Genomic DNA, 17,294 nt, shown 5'->3' with positions numbered 1-17,294 from the left:
TATTTACTTATTTATATAGTCATCTTTCTTTTAGGGAAATTAGAAGCCAAGTTCCTGGTTGAGATGGAGGATTAGTAGGATGGAGATTTGAATGAGGGAATGGAAAAGCCTCTTTGAAGTGCTGTGGAGAAGCGGAAGCTGTCCTTGGGTGCTGGGGGCCAGCTGTGCTGGCGGTGCTGGGAGTTCGGCTGAGCGGAGAAGGAATTGATTGTGGGAAAGCCAGTGGTCTGGGCCACATCAATCTTCCTATAAGAACAAGCAAAACAGAACAGTCATTGGATTTGCTTAGGTCTGGGGCTTCTGTGTAGAGGTAAATGTATACGACATTCACAGGGAAGTATTTCCTTTCTTCCTATTTTCCCATCCCACTAGTAGAAGTTATTTAACCCAAGGTACAGTGCTACTGGGGGGTCTGCAGAGGAACGTCATCTCTGTGTCCTGGTAACATTTTTAAAAAGGAGGGAGTATAAATGTCATATCTTTCCTTGTGACCCCCATGTAAAGCCATGTAACTATGATTGTTATTTTTTATATAACTCTGAGCATAAAATCATTTAATTTCCTGGGTTTTATGACATGAACAAACAGTACTCAAAATTCCCAGGCAGAATTTTAAACATAAGCTGGATACCAACATTTAAAAAATCATGAAATTTCACATAAAACTATGGATTTCTGGCTTCTTTTGAGAAACTTGTGTATCTGGCACACACACTTACTGGGTGGCTGCATGTGGAGAGTGTTTAACCCCTCTTCACTGGGCTGTCACTCACAGCCATCCTCATCACTGAGCTGAGAACAAGCTCTCTCCCTCTTCATCGCACACACCATCCACCTAAACCTATTGTCTGCATGTTCCCATTGGTACCAAGGATTGCAACCCCTAGTTTATGTCCTAGGAATCACCTGGGGGTTACCACGATGTCTCAAGTAAAGTCTCAGTAATCAGAAGGATGGGTTTGTTTTTAGGGTGAGAAAAAACAATTTAATGGGGTAAACCAACTGCTGCTCAGCTGGAAGAGACACCATTTATGTGTCTGTGTGACTCAAAATTCAACAAATAGTTCTTATGCACAGCACATATTTACCACCAGATTGTCTCAGTTTGATATTCTTTATCTTCAAAAATATTGCAAACAGACAGTCTGTCATCCCTGGGGAATAAAGATGAATCAGGTGGGGTTTCTGACTTTACTTTCATCAGATTCACTAGAGACGATTTTGCCTCAGAACCCTTGCTCCTGGACCGTGGAAGGCCTGTTAGATTTTAGGAAAATTCTGCTTATTTCTTTGTGGGTCATTTGTGTTTCCCTCACCTGCAAAGCAGGAGCACGTGTCTTACCAAGTGGTAGTAAGGATTGAAGGTCATATATATGTGAAGAGTCACACAGAGTAAGAGCCAAAGAAAAAAATGGTTATTTCTGTCCCTCCTGAATATTATTGTTGAGATAATTCCTGGAAAGCAGGTAATGGTTCTTTATGGGAGGGGGCACTAATACATACATTTAGATCACCTCAAATTATTTTGAAATCTAAACACAGTGAGTAAAAGAGCACCGGTGTACAAACACATGAATTTAGAAAACATGTAGATAAAGACGGTTTCACGGGGGACTGGGTTTAGGAAGATTATGGTAAAAGCGAATCAAGTGACAGCACACATGAGCCACGGGGTGGGGGCCTGAGTGTCCCGGAGCCTCCTGGATGTGAGCTGCATCCTCTTTCCGGAATCTGGGCCATGGAATGTGTCCTCGGAAAGACTGTTGAATGAGAAGGTTGAAGGGTAGCTGGGAGTGGGGGGTCAGAGAACACATGGAAATGAAGATCTCAGTGAAAAGTGTCTTTCTTCACATTCATTTTTTAAGGCTGACCTTGATTATCTTCTAGAGATATTGGCTAAAACCTTGTGATGGAAAAATATGGAATTCTTCTTACACTGGTTGCTGTACTATTACAAATATCCTTCAAGGTAACCCTTTTGTATTTCAACTCCCTCTCATTCCAATTTATAGAACTGGACAGTGATAGATGGGATGGTGGAGCGACTGTGAAAGTCTCTAATCCTGCAAGCGTCTCGATATCCAAAGGGACAGGCTGGGCCCGATGGCGTGTCACGTTCCCACGCCTCCACTCCTCCGAATGCTGCTGAGGTGCACGTCAATAACTCAATTACAAAGTCTTTGGTCCTTGCTGTCTGTGAGGTCCACATTTTAGGAAAAGCACATCTACTTTTGATATGTTTTTCAGAGTTAGTTCTTTGAAAGTTGGTTGTGGGGAGTAGGACTGAAGGAGATGCCTCCACTGGGGCCCTGTTAAATAAGATCAAAGGCTCTGGGTCTGGACCGTGGTGCCCCTCCTGCAGCTGACCTAAGAGCACCAAATTCAACCTCCCAGGGCCTGCCTTAAGCTCCTGGAAGTCTCTGAGTCACCAGATGTGATATCGTGAGTCTGGTCCCCGGGACCATGTCCCTCACATGCAGCAGTGTCCGGAAAAAGAGCTTTGGGGACTGCCTGGCCTGTGTTCACGTTTTGGATCTGTGACTGTGGATGGCTTTGGTTATTTTAACTCTTTTGTGAAATGTTTAACTTTCCTTCTAAAAAGTGAACTCCTCGAAGGAAGGGGCCCATTTTTTGAATCTTTAAAGCTTTAGCTAACACAATAAATGGATGGGTTCCTGAACAATGGAGGAGTGAGCCGGGTATGGGGAGGCTGACCCTTATCATTCCCGGCAGCCCACTGTGCAGCTGGTCATTGTGGGGACGCAGGACTCACATGCAGTCTCACTCACCTTTGCACAGACATCGTAATGCTGGCAACACCACATCTTTTACAAACCGGATTTGGTTTTAGACGGAATCAAGAACTTGCCAATAAAAGAGGTAAAGGAAATGAAATTCAAGCCCGTGAATGTCTTGGGGACTGGTGTTTTAGAAATGGCTGATCACGCCCAACACACAGTGACCCCTATGCCTTTCAATCATCAAAGGTGAGAGAGTCTGAAAAGATCCCCAGGTTCTTGGAGGAAAATAAAAATGCTACAAGAACAACCTAGACTGGAGCCTACAGATTAAGGTAAATTGGGGCACCTGGCCCAGTCCCAGTTGGTAAAATGAAGAAGAGAGAAGACAGGTGCTGATAGCCAGATAACCCTACTGTGAATCCACCCCAGTCAAAATAACACCAGCTTTCAATGCCTCGTCCACAGGGAGAAAGTATAGCTCTTCCTTTAGTTTGGTTTGTTATATCTGCTTTTATCTTGTCCTGTAGCAGGAATAGCATTTGTGGTTTTGCAGTAATATATTTACAATAAATGGCTCATGCCATTTTCAAATGTCTCCGCATCACAGTGACATTTAATCACCTGAAAATGACATTTATTGCTTTGTTGGGTCCAAAGTCATGAGCCTCACCCTGTTCTATTCTATGGAGTTGTCTTTTTCGTGAAGGCTTCTGCCTTTTCTCCTCTATTGGAAATGTTTATTTTACTTCCCAGCAATAGGCAGGGAAGATCTCACTCACAGGCTTATTTTAAGTTGCTTATTACTGTGTGTTCTGAAAGTTGTTTCCTTCCTCTTCCATGGGGCCAGCACCCACGCAGCAACCTTTCGCTGTTTATAGCAAGTGAGGGCACATGTACTTTTTGGAATCAAACCTTTTGGAGTAAGTTTGGTTTGCTCTTGAGGCAAATTTCAAGCTGAATTTTTGTTTTCTTTTTTCTGATGGGGACGGAGTCTTGCTCTGTCGCCAGGCTGGAGTGCAATGGCGTAATCTCTGCTCACCGGAACCTCTGCTTCCCAGGTTCAAGCGATTCTCCTGCCTGAAGGAGATTCCAGGTGAAGAGGCAAGATGACATGTGCACGCCACCACGCCCAGCTAATTTTTGTGTTTTTAGTAGAAATGGGGTTTCATCATGTTGGCCAGGATGGTCTTGATCTCTTGACCTCATGGTCTGCCTGCCTCGGCCTCCCAAAGTGTTGGGATTACAGGTGTAAGCCACCATGCCCGGCCTCAAGCTGAATTTTTTAAATGACATGTATGTGAAAGCTACTTATTCATGTTGACAGTGAACACTTTGCTGAAGAAAGACATTAATCTGGTACCTCGTATGATCAACGCCACAACACAAATGGTCATTTGGTCATAGAAGAAAAATTTCAAAAGTGAATCTTAAAACACCGCTGCCTGGATACAACCTTATCAGAGTAATTCCACTGTAAAACACACTTATCTCAGATGCACGAAATCAAGTAATTGTTACTCAAACCGATGCAGCTATGACCTGTAATGATGTGTGGTGCACGGATCATGAGATTGTTGTCATTGGCATCAAAATTATAAACATTTGTCTAAAACATTCTGAGTTGATAAATCGCTTGCTTTACTTCATCGCAGAAGTATTTGTTTATGTTATTAATAATCGCTTACTAATAAGCTGAACTTCTCCCTGCTTGGGATGGGAGGCCTGTGTGACAGAGTCAGATGCCTGAGCATGTCTCTGACTTTCCTTAAATGATCTGTGTGGTGAAGAGGGCTGCTGGGGACCAGTGCAGACCCCACTGCACTAAGCCTGCTTGCTGATTTTACCCAACAGTTCTCCTGGAGACCTGCTCAATGTACCTGAAAGCCATTTAGTTCAGTGCCTGGGGGAGGAAAGTGGTCTTTATTCCCCAGCTTATCCTTTGGGTACCTTATCCTCTCGTTTTAGATTCACCCTCATCTTCACCAGCACACCTGCCCCACACTTTGCCCTTCAGCTTCCCCAAGTTTGTGTGCAGTGAAGCTGCTGCCTTCATCTTCTCAGAACCTGGACCCAGGGATTCCCGTCGTAAGTTTCTAGGAAAGGAAGATCAGGGCACAGCACTGACATCCGGGATGGCTTTGTGTGTCACCTGTGACCGTGAGAAATCATCAAGAGTCCTTCGGAGCCACCCTCAGTTGGTAGCTCATGGGCTATGAATCTGGAAATTAAGGAAAAATGTTAGAACAAAAATAACAAAACATATGATTCTGGTGAAAATATCGAGCTTCCCAGAGGTTAAAAACAGAGTCATTGCCACTGTGGTGAGAGAGTTGTGAGGAGTGATGCCGATCGATGTGGCCAATATTGGCATTGATTCCCAAGTGGCTGAGGCAGTTACTAGCGAAGAATCAGTTTATTCAGGTGGCCCTGTGACTTGAAGTTGGATAAGGGGCCTTTGTGTGGGGCAAGAAGCAGCAGCTAAGGCCCCCGCTGAGCACTCCATATCTGCCACCTTGTTTAATCCTCAAAACAACCCACCTTACAGATAGGCAAATGGAGAATGGCATCATTTGCCCAGCATAGCTCGGAAACTGTGTAGGAGAGCCAGGCATGAAACCCAGGCATGACTTTAGAATGTGCTTCTCTTAACTACGCTCCTTCACCTGGAGTGGCGGCTGAGAAGGCTCGAACGTGGCCGCTGTTAGCTAGAGAGACAGACCCTCTGGAAAGGAGCTCACGATGTCACGTAATTATAAAACTAACAAAACTTGACAGTGTTACTCATTTAATACCCCAGTTTTTTGAAATGCATGCTCTTGCTATTCCCCATTCTATAGATGTGAAAACCCAGGGAAGTAAATTAATCAAAGCCGCGATGGGAGAGGTTCCTGCTCTGTGTGCTTGTGTGCTATGGACAGTAAGACATGCACCGTTTCCATTTTTCCAGAGAACTTCATTGGACAGAGTGGTTCGATGATCACCAACCCCACCTCTTCTTCCTTCTGAGCCCAGAGCAGTATTCCAAGGACCTCTTACAGTTAGGCATGACATAGGACTGAGGCCCTGTCTGCTTGATGTAGGGAGAAGGAATGTGTACCACTTCCAGGTTTGGGCCAACAAAACCCCCATGAGAAATGCCACAGACACTATCCTGATCGGCTACTTTGGTGTAGTAGAGTTTGGTGAGTTGACAGCCACAGGTGGACGATGTAGAGGAAAACAGGGAAAAAGCCTGGGTCCCTGAATCACAGCCTGGAGGGAAGCACGCTGTTAATTAAGAGCCCTTGCTTCAGACATGATATGAACAAGAAGTACATTCCACAATCGGGATCTAGTGAGATTTTGGAGTTTATTTATTATTGTGGCCATCTTCCTTTAACTAACACAGCTATACAGTTGTGATTTAAACATAAGGTATCTAGACGCAGGCTTGTTCTCAACCACCTCACTGAAATCAGCAAAACAGAACAAACAGTGCAGTCATGAGCTGGGTGAAAAAGAGAGACTGTAACTAGCAGACTACTGTAAAATCAAAGCATTATATTTTCTTTCAAGATTAGAAAACTTGTCATTAATAAAATAACAATAATGATTTATTCACAGTTTTAATTCTGTGTGCTGAGAACTGAGCTTGACTGCGTTTGATCTCCCTAACACCCTTTATAGTAAGTACCACGCTATCCCAGCGTTACGGATGAGGACACCAGTGCTCGGCAAGGTTAGGTAGATAGGCCATGGTAATAAACTAATAGAATAAAGAGCCATTTGTAAAACCCCGATGCATTGATGGCAAATAATGTGCATACACTCAGGGACTTTCGGGGATATTTGTTTTCTTTTTCTTTTTTTCTTTTCTTTCTTTTTTATTGAGACGGAATCTTGCTCTGTCGCCCAGACAGGAATGTAGTGGCACGATTTCGGCTCACTGCAAACTCCACCTCCTGAGTTCAAACAATTCTCCTGCCTCAGCCTCCTGAGTAGCTGGGATTACAGGTGCACGCCACCATGCTCAGCTAATTTTTGTGTTTTTAGTAGAGAAGGGATTTCACTATATTGGCCAGGCTGTCCTGGAACTCCTGACCTTGTGATCCACCTGCCTTGGCTTCCGAAAGTGCTGGGATTACAGGCGTGAGCCACCGCACCCGGCCTGGGGGACATTTCTGATCACAGCTGCTACCAGCCCCAGGCCAGGAATCACTTAGCATAGAATGGGCCAGGAGAGAACTCTGAGAAAGCGGGATCCACTCCAGAGTGTGACTAAAGAGAAAGTAGTCTGTAGCCAGGAAAGGCCTTGCCTGGGGAAGTCAGATGTGTGAGTGTTTGTGCACATCCTTGTGTGTGCCTGGGGAAGTCAGATGTGTGAGTGTTCCTGCAGGTGCTTGTGTGTGCCTGAGGAAGTCAGATGTGTGTGTGATTGTGCACATCCTTGTGTGTGCCTGGGGAAGTCAGATGTGTGTGTGATTGTGCACATCCTTGTGTGTGCCTGGGGAAGTCAGATGTGTGTGTGATTGTGCACATCCTTGTGTGTGCCTGGGGAAGTCAGATGTGTGTGTGATTGTGCACATCCTTGTGTGTGCCTGGGGAAGTCGGATGTGTGTGTGATTGTGCATATCCTTGTGTGTGCCTGGGGCTGTCAGATGTGTGAGTGTTCGTGCAGGTGCTTGCGTGTGCCTGAGGAAGTCAGATGTGTGTGTTCGTGCAGGTGCTTGCGTGTGCCTGAGGAAGTCAGATGTGTGAGTGTTTGTGCACATCCTTGTGTGTGCCTGGGGAAGTCGGATGTGTGAGTGTTCGTGCACGTGCTTGTGTGTGTGCACGTGGGTCCGTGTGAACAGTTATTGAGCAAATCTGTGAAAAATCTGTCCATAGTGCTGTTTAGTTTTTCAACTAATTTATTTTCTGAAGCTGTCATCTAAAAAGCAAAAGAAAACAAAACAAAAACAAAAAGAAAACTTCTTCGAGGATTGAAAGCCATGCATTCCCAAACTAAATTTATGAAAATCCCCCGAATAGGACATTAATAGAGTCTGCTGCACAGCTACCATCTTGGTAGGAATAGGAACTAAACTCCTAATTGAAGAGGAAATGTGTTTGCTTTGGATATTTCTAAATGAAATATATCATATGGCTTAGGCTATGTGCTAAGAAGGCAGGGAGCTTAACCTAAATCTCCCTTGTCCACATGGCACTCACAGGTTAGTGAAGCACACGCTTTATATAAAGATGACACAGTTGCATGAAGAAAGGATGTCCCGACCGCAGCCATCTGCAACAGTTAATACGCTCATCCCACGAGGCATCCTCATTCATGTGTTGCTATCTTAATAATATAACAGATATTTTAGGAGTGAAAGCTAATAGACATGCACTGTTTAATCATCTTTTTTACAAAAATGTTTTATTTAAAAATAGACGTGGGGTCTTCCTATGTTACCCAGGCTGGTCTCTAACTCCTGGGTTCAAGAGATCCCTCCGACCACCCCCTCCCACACCCATCCAGTCTCTTTTTCATTTTTATTTTGTTTTTGAGACGGATTCTTCCTCTGTCACCCAGGCTGGAGTGCAGTGGCATGATCTGGGCTCAGTGCAGCCTGCGCCTGCTGGGTTCAAGTGATTCTCCTGCCTCAGCCTCTCGAGTAGCTGGGATTACAGTTGTGTGCCACCACACCTGGCTAATTTTTGTATTTTTAGTAGAGACGGGGTTTCACCATGTTGACCAGGCTGGTCTAGAACTCCTAACCTCAGGTGATCCCCCCACCTGAGCCTCCCAAAGTGCTGGGATTACAGGTGTGAGCCACTGCACCCAGCCAATTATCTTTTTCTTTCTTTTTTTTTTTTTTGTAGATGAGAAAATAGAGGAAGCCCTAGAAACCAGCCAAGGTCATTTTGTCTTACAGACAAAATTATGAATGAAAGCTGGAGTGCAGACACACTCACACTCACACGCACATCCACAACTATTCTTAAAGAAAATGAGAAAGGAAAATCTCTAAACCCATCAACTCTAGATGAAATATAAATGGAACCAAAGAGAAAAATAAAACAAGACTATCTACGTTAATGGTCAGCGTCAATTTCTCCTTCTCTCCATGTCATTTCCCACACCAATCATTCTTTGTGATACTAATTTCTCACTCTGCCTCAGTGAATGAAAGTAATAGATGAAAATACTAGCCAACAGGAAGAGAGATGAGCTCAGGGCTTGGCAGCGTGTATCTGTAAAAGGCAATAACCAGAACAAAGAGTCTGTCCTAGATCTTCAAGGAGAGGCTTTGAATAATCTATGTGACTCTACCATGAAAGTCAAAAAGGAGTGTTATGCAGGCCCTAGAAGGGAACACTTAGCATGCATCTGTGCCTGGTGACCTGATAGGGAGGAAGGAATCCCTTACCTCACAAGAGTGTCACTCATGTAAAACACGGCAAAAATCCTGGAAAATCTAATATCTAGATCTAGAATCCAGATCTGGAACGTACCTTTGGGCTTTCAGAAAACACTGGAATGCAAGCAAGCAAGCAAAACAAAACAAACCAATTGATCAATACACTAATTATGGATAAAAAGCCTGGCAAGGAGTGGTTGGTGGGAAAATTCTAGACCTGGTGGAATTGAAGGCAACCTAGAAGTTCTCTATTCAGAGGGGAGGAAACCTCTGGTTGGACCTCGATGGCTCCCAGGGGTGCATTTGCTTCTTACCCTAAAATAGCATAGAGATGAATTATGAAAAATAAGAATACCTGAAACCAGATAGGGAGTACAACATCCGAAGACAGTCTACAAGTGCATGTAGACATTAAGAAATCTTATTTATATGTGTTAGAATTCAATGGCCTGTGGGCTTCAGGGGACCTGGATGGGCAGGACCCGGCCTAGGGCTGCCCAGCAGACCCTGCACAATGGAGGACACACCTGTGCTGTCCCACGTGGCAGCTGACAGCAGCTTATCCTTGAGCACTGGGAGTGTGGCCGGTGTGATGGCGGGGGGCTGGATTTCAAATCATATTTATTTTAAATTTTTAAAATACAAATAGTAGATACAGGGCGCTAGTGGCTACTATATCAGAGAGCATAGATACAGACTAATTCTACTATATTTATTTTTAATTTAAACCACAAATGTCACAATTAATAATATGTATCATGAACCTGAGGTGTATGAAGTGCTCCAGAAAGCATTTGCCTCACGATACTGCTGTCCTGTGGTGATGCAGAGCTGAAATCCACACATTCTTTAGCTTTTCCTCCATATTTCTGCCTGTCCTGATGCTCTAGAACCTCCAAGCTCTGGAACCAAAACAAAGGCAGGGTATTGTCATGGATGATGTTTAGGGAGATTGGCAGGAAGTAGAAAATCATTTGCACAGCTAGCTTGACTTAAATTTGAGGTATCTGTAGCAACCCAAATAATGTGCATGTAGACATTAAGAAATCTTATTTATATGTGTTAGAATTAAATAATGCAATGCATCCTGCACTGCAGGTACTTCTTTACTTGAAAATAATCACTTTTATATTTTCTGCTCATATGATACAATTCATGTTCTTTCTCTCCTTTCCTACCCTTCCCGCCTTTCTTCCTTTCTTCCCTCTCTTCTTTCTTTCTCTTTCCTTTTCCTTCCTTCCTTCCTTCCTTCCTTCCTTCCTTCCTTCCTTCCTTCCTTCCTTCCTTCCTTCCTTCCTTCCTTCCTCCCTGTCTCCCTCCCTCCTTCTTTCTCTTCTCTCTTCTTTCTTTCTTTCTTTCTTTCTTTCTTTCTTTCTTTCTTTCTTTCTTTCTTTCTTTCATTTCTTTCTTCCTTCTTTCTTTCTTTCTCTTTCTTTCTTTCTTTCTTTCTTTCTTTCTTTCTTTCTTTCTTTCTTTCTTTCTTTCTTTTTCTCTCTTTCTCTTTCCTTCTTTTTCTTTCTTCTTTCTCCCTCTCTCCTTCCTCCCTTCCTCTGTTTCTCTCTTTTTTCCTCCCTTTGTCCTTCCTTTCCGCCTTCCTCCCCTCACCCTTCTCTTCCCTCCCCTCCCTTGCCCTCTCTCCCTCCTCCTTCCCTCGCTTCCCCCTTCCCTCCCTTCCTCTCCCCTTCTTTTCCTTTCTCCCTTCTCTCTTCCCTCCCACTACCCTTTCCTCACTCTTCCTCCTCTTCCCTCCCCTCCCTGCTCCTCTTCTCTTCCACCCTTCTCCCCCTCCTCTCCCCTTCCCTCCCTTTCACCCTTCTCCCTTTTCCCCTTTCTTTCTTTCTTCTTTCTTTCTTTCTTTCTTTCTTTCTTTCTTTCTTTCTTTCTTTCTTTCTTTCTTTCTTTCCTTCTCTTTCTTTCTTTCTTTCTTTCTTTCTTTCTTTCTTTCTTTCTTTCTTTCTTTCTTTCTTTCTCTTCCTTCCTTCCTTCCTTCCTTCCTTCCTTCCTTCTTTCTTTCTTTCTTTCTTTCTTTCTTTCTTTCTTTCTTTCTTTCTTTCTTTCTTTCTTTCTTTCTTTCTTTCTTTCTTTCTTTCTTTCTTTCTTTTTCCTTTCTTTTTTTACCTTCTACCTCTCTTCCTTCCTTCCCCTCCCCACCTTCTCTCCTTTACCCTTCCTCCCTCCTCCCTCTCTTCCCCTCTCCCTTCCTCCCTTCCTGCTTCCCTAGACTATGTTTGGAGTATGGAAATCATACCTGTAGACATTGCTTAAAAACTTTGCACTAGATGATTTATTTTCTCTTTCGGGAGACATTATTGAAAAATGGTTTCCAGAGGCAGCTTCACCAACAAGAATGGTTTTGGGTCCCATGCTTTGGTGCATTTGGCATCACAGTTAGAAATGCTGTGCTTGACAGGGACATGCCGGCTACCTGATGTGGATGTGGGAACAGCAGACTGTGGGCTGGTGTGAGGCAGGACTTTCCCTCCACTTCCCCAGCAGCTTAGACTATTCGGTCTCCAGCACACGTGCTCAGAAATGACTTGGCAAAGCTTACCTTTTAGCATGCATGTGACTCTCTGGAGTGGCTTCTTCCTCTCTGTTCACAGGAGCTTGGGAAGCCACTTTGGGGCATCCCAGGGAGTGGGAATGGCGTCCTATCCCTGGGTCGTGTCAGGTGGGGCCCTGCCCAGGGACTCCCTTCTCTAACCCCAAGGCTTTCCTTCCACCCTCTCGGCCTCGTCCCAGGGTCTTGGCTGCCAGAACTGAAGACGTGATGGTGCCTGATGTTAGCAGACATTGAACATTTGACAGAAACATTCTTGTAGGGTGAGGAGAGAAACAGAGAGCTAATAGGAAAAACAGTTTAATAAATGAATAAGTCAGGTTTAGGACCAGAAGTAGAATCAGATTCTGAGTCAACCTCAGGATTAGAGCTGGGGGAGAGACTGTCACAACATAGCATATCACTGGTGTTGGTGATTTTATTTTCTGTCATTCGTAATAATAAATCTGCTACGGACCAAACACTCGCTGAGCCTGTATCAAAGCTGCCGGCAGCTGCAGTTACTGCAACAGGATTTCTGCTATTTAAAAACACTTCACTACATTTCTTTAGAAATTTTGATAAAGGTGGGTCTACATGAAGACCTGTGCGGTATTCAAAGTAACGTGACATACTAAAGCCAATGACTTACTTATTTAATGTAGTGACACATGGTTTATACTAATAATCTACTAATTACTAGACTTTAATTAGTACATCTATCTTTTTTGTATAAATATTTATCTTGTGGTTTTGTGTCGTCGTGTCTGGTCCAAAGTCAACAGACTCATATTTGTTGAATGATAAAGGTTTTAATGTATTTTAATTATTATTGCCAAACAAATTGTCTATCTTTGTCATTCGCCTTTATAGGCACATGTTTCTTCCTTTACAACTTTGCTTTTTGGTTTATAAAAATATTGTTTCTTATGTTTTAATACCTTGGAGAGTATGAAACCAATAGAGGATTTAATTGAGACCAGTTTGTTCCCCATGTGTGATGTCATTGATGTATTTCTTCTTACAGTTACGTGAGATGTATGGGACAGACACAAGGAGCCCCATTCATGAGCAAGACATAAACAGATGTGGTGATTTCCTAAAGGTGCATCCCTCGCTGGTGGCAGACCTGGGGGCCAGCCCAGTGCGAACGCGTCCTCAGTGAAGCTGGGTCGGCTCCTGGGAAGCTTAGCAACTCAGACACAAAGGTCAGAGCCCACTCCGTCACCACTGCACATTGTCTGAGAGGAGATTGCAACACATCCCACATTCTAAAGACTTAAATGCTCAGATGTCCTGTCTGAAGAAGCACAGCATCATCTTGCCTGCCCCAAATCTTTATCTTTAAAAATCACACTTCCGTCTTTAGAGTTACCGGATGACCTCAATTGAATTATGTGATCAGATTTTAGGACACAAACTAACATCGTATTTTCCAAAAATATAAAATGCATCTGACATGCATAGGTCTAGAGATCACCAGAACGTTAGCAGGAAAGCTGCAGTTTTTACCCGGATGGGCTGATTGCTCTGTTTAATTTCATTAGCCAGTGGTGTGAATAACAACTTGTTTTGGCTTCAGACGTTTTGGTCCTAGATGAAAGAAAGTCATGCATTTCCCATCAGTATCATAGTAGAATACAATTTATGTTTGCGTGGCATATGATACTTTCACAATATTATTTATTTTTCTAAAAAGAATTTTTTTTTGCTTGGCTATTTCAATAGCCCAGGGACTCCCTTCTCTAACCCCGAGGCTTTCCTTCCACTCTCTCAGTGATGTCCTTACATAGTTGTGCCTGTGTTGCTATGGCCCTGACGGCATCACTCAGGATTGCTGTGCAGATCTGTGTACTCTGAGCTGTCATGCGAGTATTAGAAACACTGCACACACACACCCCCACTCAGCACACAGGCCTTCCTTCAAATTAAATAGAATGTAGTCTGCAGTGAGGAAACATGGGTTGTCTGTGTATAGAACTAGAGAGCTGAGGCCGGGCACGGTGGCTCATGCCTGTAATCCCAGCACTTTGGGAGGTCCAGGCGGGAGGATCACCTGAGGTCAGGAGCTTGAGACCAACCTGGCTAACATTGTGAAACCCCATCTCTACTAAAAAATACAAAAATTAGCCAAGCGTGGTGGCGCATTCTTGTGATCCCAGCTACTCGGGAGGCAGAGGTACGAGAATCGCTTGAACCTGGGAGACGGAGGTTGCAGTGAGCTGAGGTTGTGCCACCACACTCCACCCTGGGCGACAGAGCAAGACTCTGTCAAAAAATAAATAAGTAAATAATAAAATGAAATAACTAGATAGCTGAAATGAAATAGAGACAAACATGACAGTTGGGTTTCTATGACACATATTTATAAGATTAAAAGTAAGTGAAGGTAGTCAGGATAGGCCTCCTGGAGAAGCAGATATCAATGGTGCTTAGGAAAACATCATGGAATGTACCAGGCCTTTAGGTCTGCCATGGTTTGAACGTTTGAGCCTCTTCCAAATTCATAGGTTGGAGTTTAACCTCCAAGGTGGGAGTGCTGGAGCGGGGAGGCCTTTGGGACGTGATTCGGTCATGAGAGTGAAATCCTCATGAATGAGATTAGTGCCCTCATGAAAGAGTCCCCAGAGAAAAATCCTTTGCCCCTTCTACCAGGCGAGGACACAGAGAGAAGACACAGTCTATGAGCCAGGAAGCAAGGCCTCCCCAGACACGAGTCTGCTGGTGCCGTGATGTGGACGTCTGGCCTCCAGAACCTTGAGACATCGGTGTCTGCTGTTGATAAGCCACCCAGCCGTGGTATTTTGTTACAGCAGCCTGAAGGGACTAAGACCACAGCAAATGGAAGGAGAGACTCCTCGGTGTGTAAAGCTTCATCACTTTTTGGGGGTGATTAGTGAGACAGAATGACTGGACGAATCTCACTTGGGTCACGGTGAAGCATTCCGCCCTTGGCACTTGGTCGCAGGGCCAGCGTCTGTCTGCAGCCTGTAGTCGGGACTGGGAGTCCTGGGGCTTCTTTGAGCCTTGTCTTCTCATTGGTCACTGGAGAATGAGCGGTCCAGAGCCTCACACCGTTTGACTATGGGACAGCTGAGGTACAGGCGCATTTTCTTTGGAGAGTTGTAAAGAATTTTAAATCAATAGTTAAGCACTGAAAAGCCCCAACTTGAGCTTCTCTCAACAAAATGTAATTTTCTAGACACCGAGCTTTCTTCTTCCATGGCCACCAAACTCGAGCTGGGAAGGGCCGGTGTCCCCAGGACCCGTGACTGATCTCCAACGTTCATACCCCAGGTGAATTACCGCTGACCATCATGAAGCAGGATTCATTTTATGATTATAAAAATATTTTTCGGAATGTGTATCTATCCAACCTAATAAAATGCAATACAGATTCAGGGGCACATTTGCTTTTTCCTGAACTCACTTATGCTGTCAGTCTGGCTGCTGAAGGCATCTGAGTTTATGGTGAAGACCCATAGTCTCTAAGGGAAAGAGCCAAATCCATTTCACTGCTCCAAGAATTCCCCTCACCGCCCAGCCATAATGCCTGGGCTCACTTTGCTCTAGGCACACGGGTCTCCTTGTGGTCCTCAGGCCCTCCAGAGAGGTTCCACCTTCAGGGTCTTCTCCTGTGACGTGAATAATCCTATCTGGCAGGAAGAGTAACCTTTTTCTTTGCGTCCGATAACAGACCTGTCTATCTACGTGAACCTTGCTTTGTTATCCAAACCCTGACTATTTTCAGATGAATTCAGGGTAATTTTATTTCCACCTCACTCTCAGGAAACGTTACTGTTCAGAACATTTCTACTCAAAGCCATTCTCAGTAAACAACCTAGATTGTTTTGCGTTCATTTTTTTAAATCTTGAGAATATCAGTCTTGTTCAGCAGCCTTGAAAAATCACAGCCCCTTGTATAAGGTTAGAATGAAACTTTGACTCTCTGGCAATTTGATGGGATAGACGTCAAAAGCCCACTAGACTGTGAGATTCTCCATGTCAGGGCCTGGAATTTGATGCTTTTGCTGCCACCAAATAGATGAAAGGGGGATAGAATTATTCAGTAGGATTACTTGATTGAATGACCCCAACCTCATAGGGAGGATCTTCTCAGGAAGCAACTGTGCAGCGGAGGCTAAGACACAGGGGGTTGACATCCTCAGAGCCCACACAGAAAGGGGTAAAAGCCTGCAGGGGGTGGCCTCATCCCTAGTGAATGGGTTGCCTGTTTGCTGGTCACATCGGACAGCGTCCACCACACCGGAGCTTACTCAACACTGAACACCCTCGAGTCTGCGAACTGCATGGTTGATGAATCACGAGAGCTTTGGGATTTTAAAACTTAGTCACAAGTCTCTTGATGTAAGCGATGTTTTCTATTGTAATCTCAAGACACACATGAAGTGGTACATTAATAGACAGAGTCACAAGACAGTCACATTTACTTGATAAACCTCCAAAGATAGTTGGAAGGAAATCTGAAGATAAAATGCAGAACAATGTTCCCTTTCTGCATTTGAGACTATTCATGTTATTGAAATATGGATGAAACAGTGATTTCAGAATTGTGAGGATCTGGTCAAAATGCAGAAGGTTGGACTGTGAAAACTGTGGTCTGCGGGTAATGAGATGACAGAAATGATTTTTAAATCTGCTGTTTCTTTTTTATTCCCCAACAGCTAATTTGGTGATAGAACTAATTGCATTTTCATTTATTTTTAGATATGTAGGGAATTTTTACATTTTGTGTATTTTTTTTTTTTTGAAGAAAATAGGCTTTTATATCAGTTGCTCTTCATCAGTGGGGGAAATTTTGCTCCCCTGGGAGGTATTTGGAAATGTTTAGTGATATTTTTGGTGTCAGAACTGGGAAAAGGATGCTTCTGGCATCACACAGGTGAAGGCCAGGGGTAGAGTATCTGACGGTGCACAGAGAAACCCCCCCAAGGAGAAATCGCCTGGTTGCAAATGATGCCAGTAGTGCTGGGGTTAAAAAACCCTGACATGCATGTAAGTGTGTGTGTGTATTACATGTATGTGCATATATATATCTATAAGTGCAATATACATCTATAATGTGTATATATGTACCTATAGCATATATATGAAATCGTGTATGTGATATTACATATATGCATATACGTGCATATCTATGTGCACAGTATAAATACATAACTCATGTGTACACATAACATATGTATATTTGGAAGAGGGAGAGATATTGGAAACCCTGTTCTTCAGCTGTCTATGGGTCCACAAGCAAGTGCTAAATTTTACTTCCTGAGTAATTAAAACATCCTAAGTTCCAAAATAGCGGGAATTAAGAATAGAAAAAATACAATGTGCTCTTCAATTTTTTTTTTTTTTTTCAGATGAAGTTTTGGACTTATTGCCTAGGCTGGAGTGCAGTGGCGCAAACTCGGCTCACTGCAGCCTCCACCTCCGGGGTTCAAGCGATTCTTCTGCCTCAGCTTCCTGAGTAGCTGGGATTTCAATTTTTTTTTTTTTAATTAATTCGACAAAAGCCCAGACAAGAGAACTTTAAAAAGTACGAGACAAGGGCCTGCGATCGGAATCTCAGAACCCTCCCCAGCTGCTTCACACATCACCTCTCCTGGGAACTCTCAC

General features: G+C 43.8%; 1 long non-coding RNA gene across 2 annotated transcripts in view; it reads right to left on the bottom strand.

The window, feature by feature from the left end:
- Positions 1-212: 212 nt before the first annotated feature.
- The window catches only part of LOC139356135 (uncharacterized), an 85,955-nt gene continuing 68,873 nt past the window's right edge, over positions 213-17,294 (bottom strand). For both annotated transcript variants that reach the window (XR_011607536.1, XR_011607537.1), the window contains exon 3: positions 213-246. This is a non-coding gene — a long non-coding RNA (uncharacterized lncRNA). The remainder of the gene's footprint in view (positions 247-17,294) is intronic.

This window comes from Macaca nemestrina, chromosome 9 (genome assembly GCF_043159975.1).
Source record: "Macaca nemestrina isolate mMacNem1 chromosome 9, mMacNem.hap1, whole genome shotgun sequence".
Classification (NCBI taxonomy): domain Eukaryota; kingdom Metazoa; phylum Chordata; class Mammalia; order Primates; family Cercopithecidae; genus Macaca; species Macaca nemestrina.
Note: the sequence above shows the minus strand (reverse complement) of the source record. Positions and strands in the feature narration are given on the sequence as shown.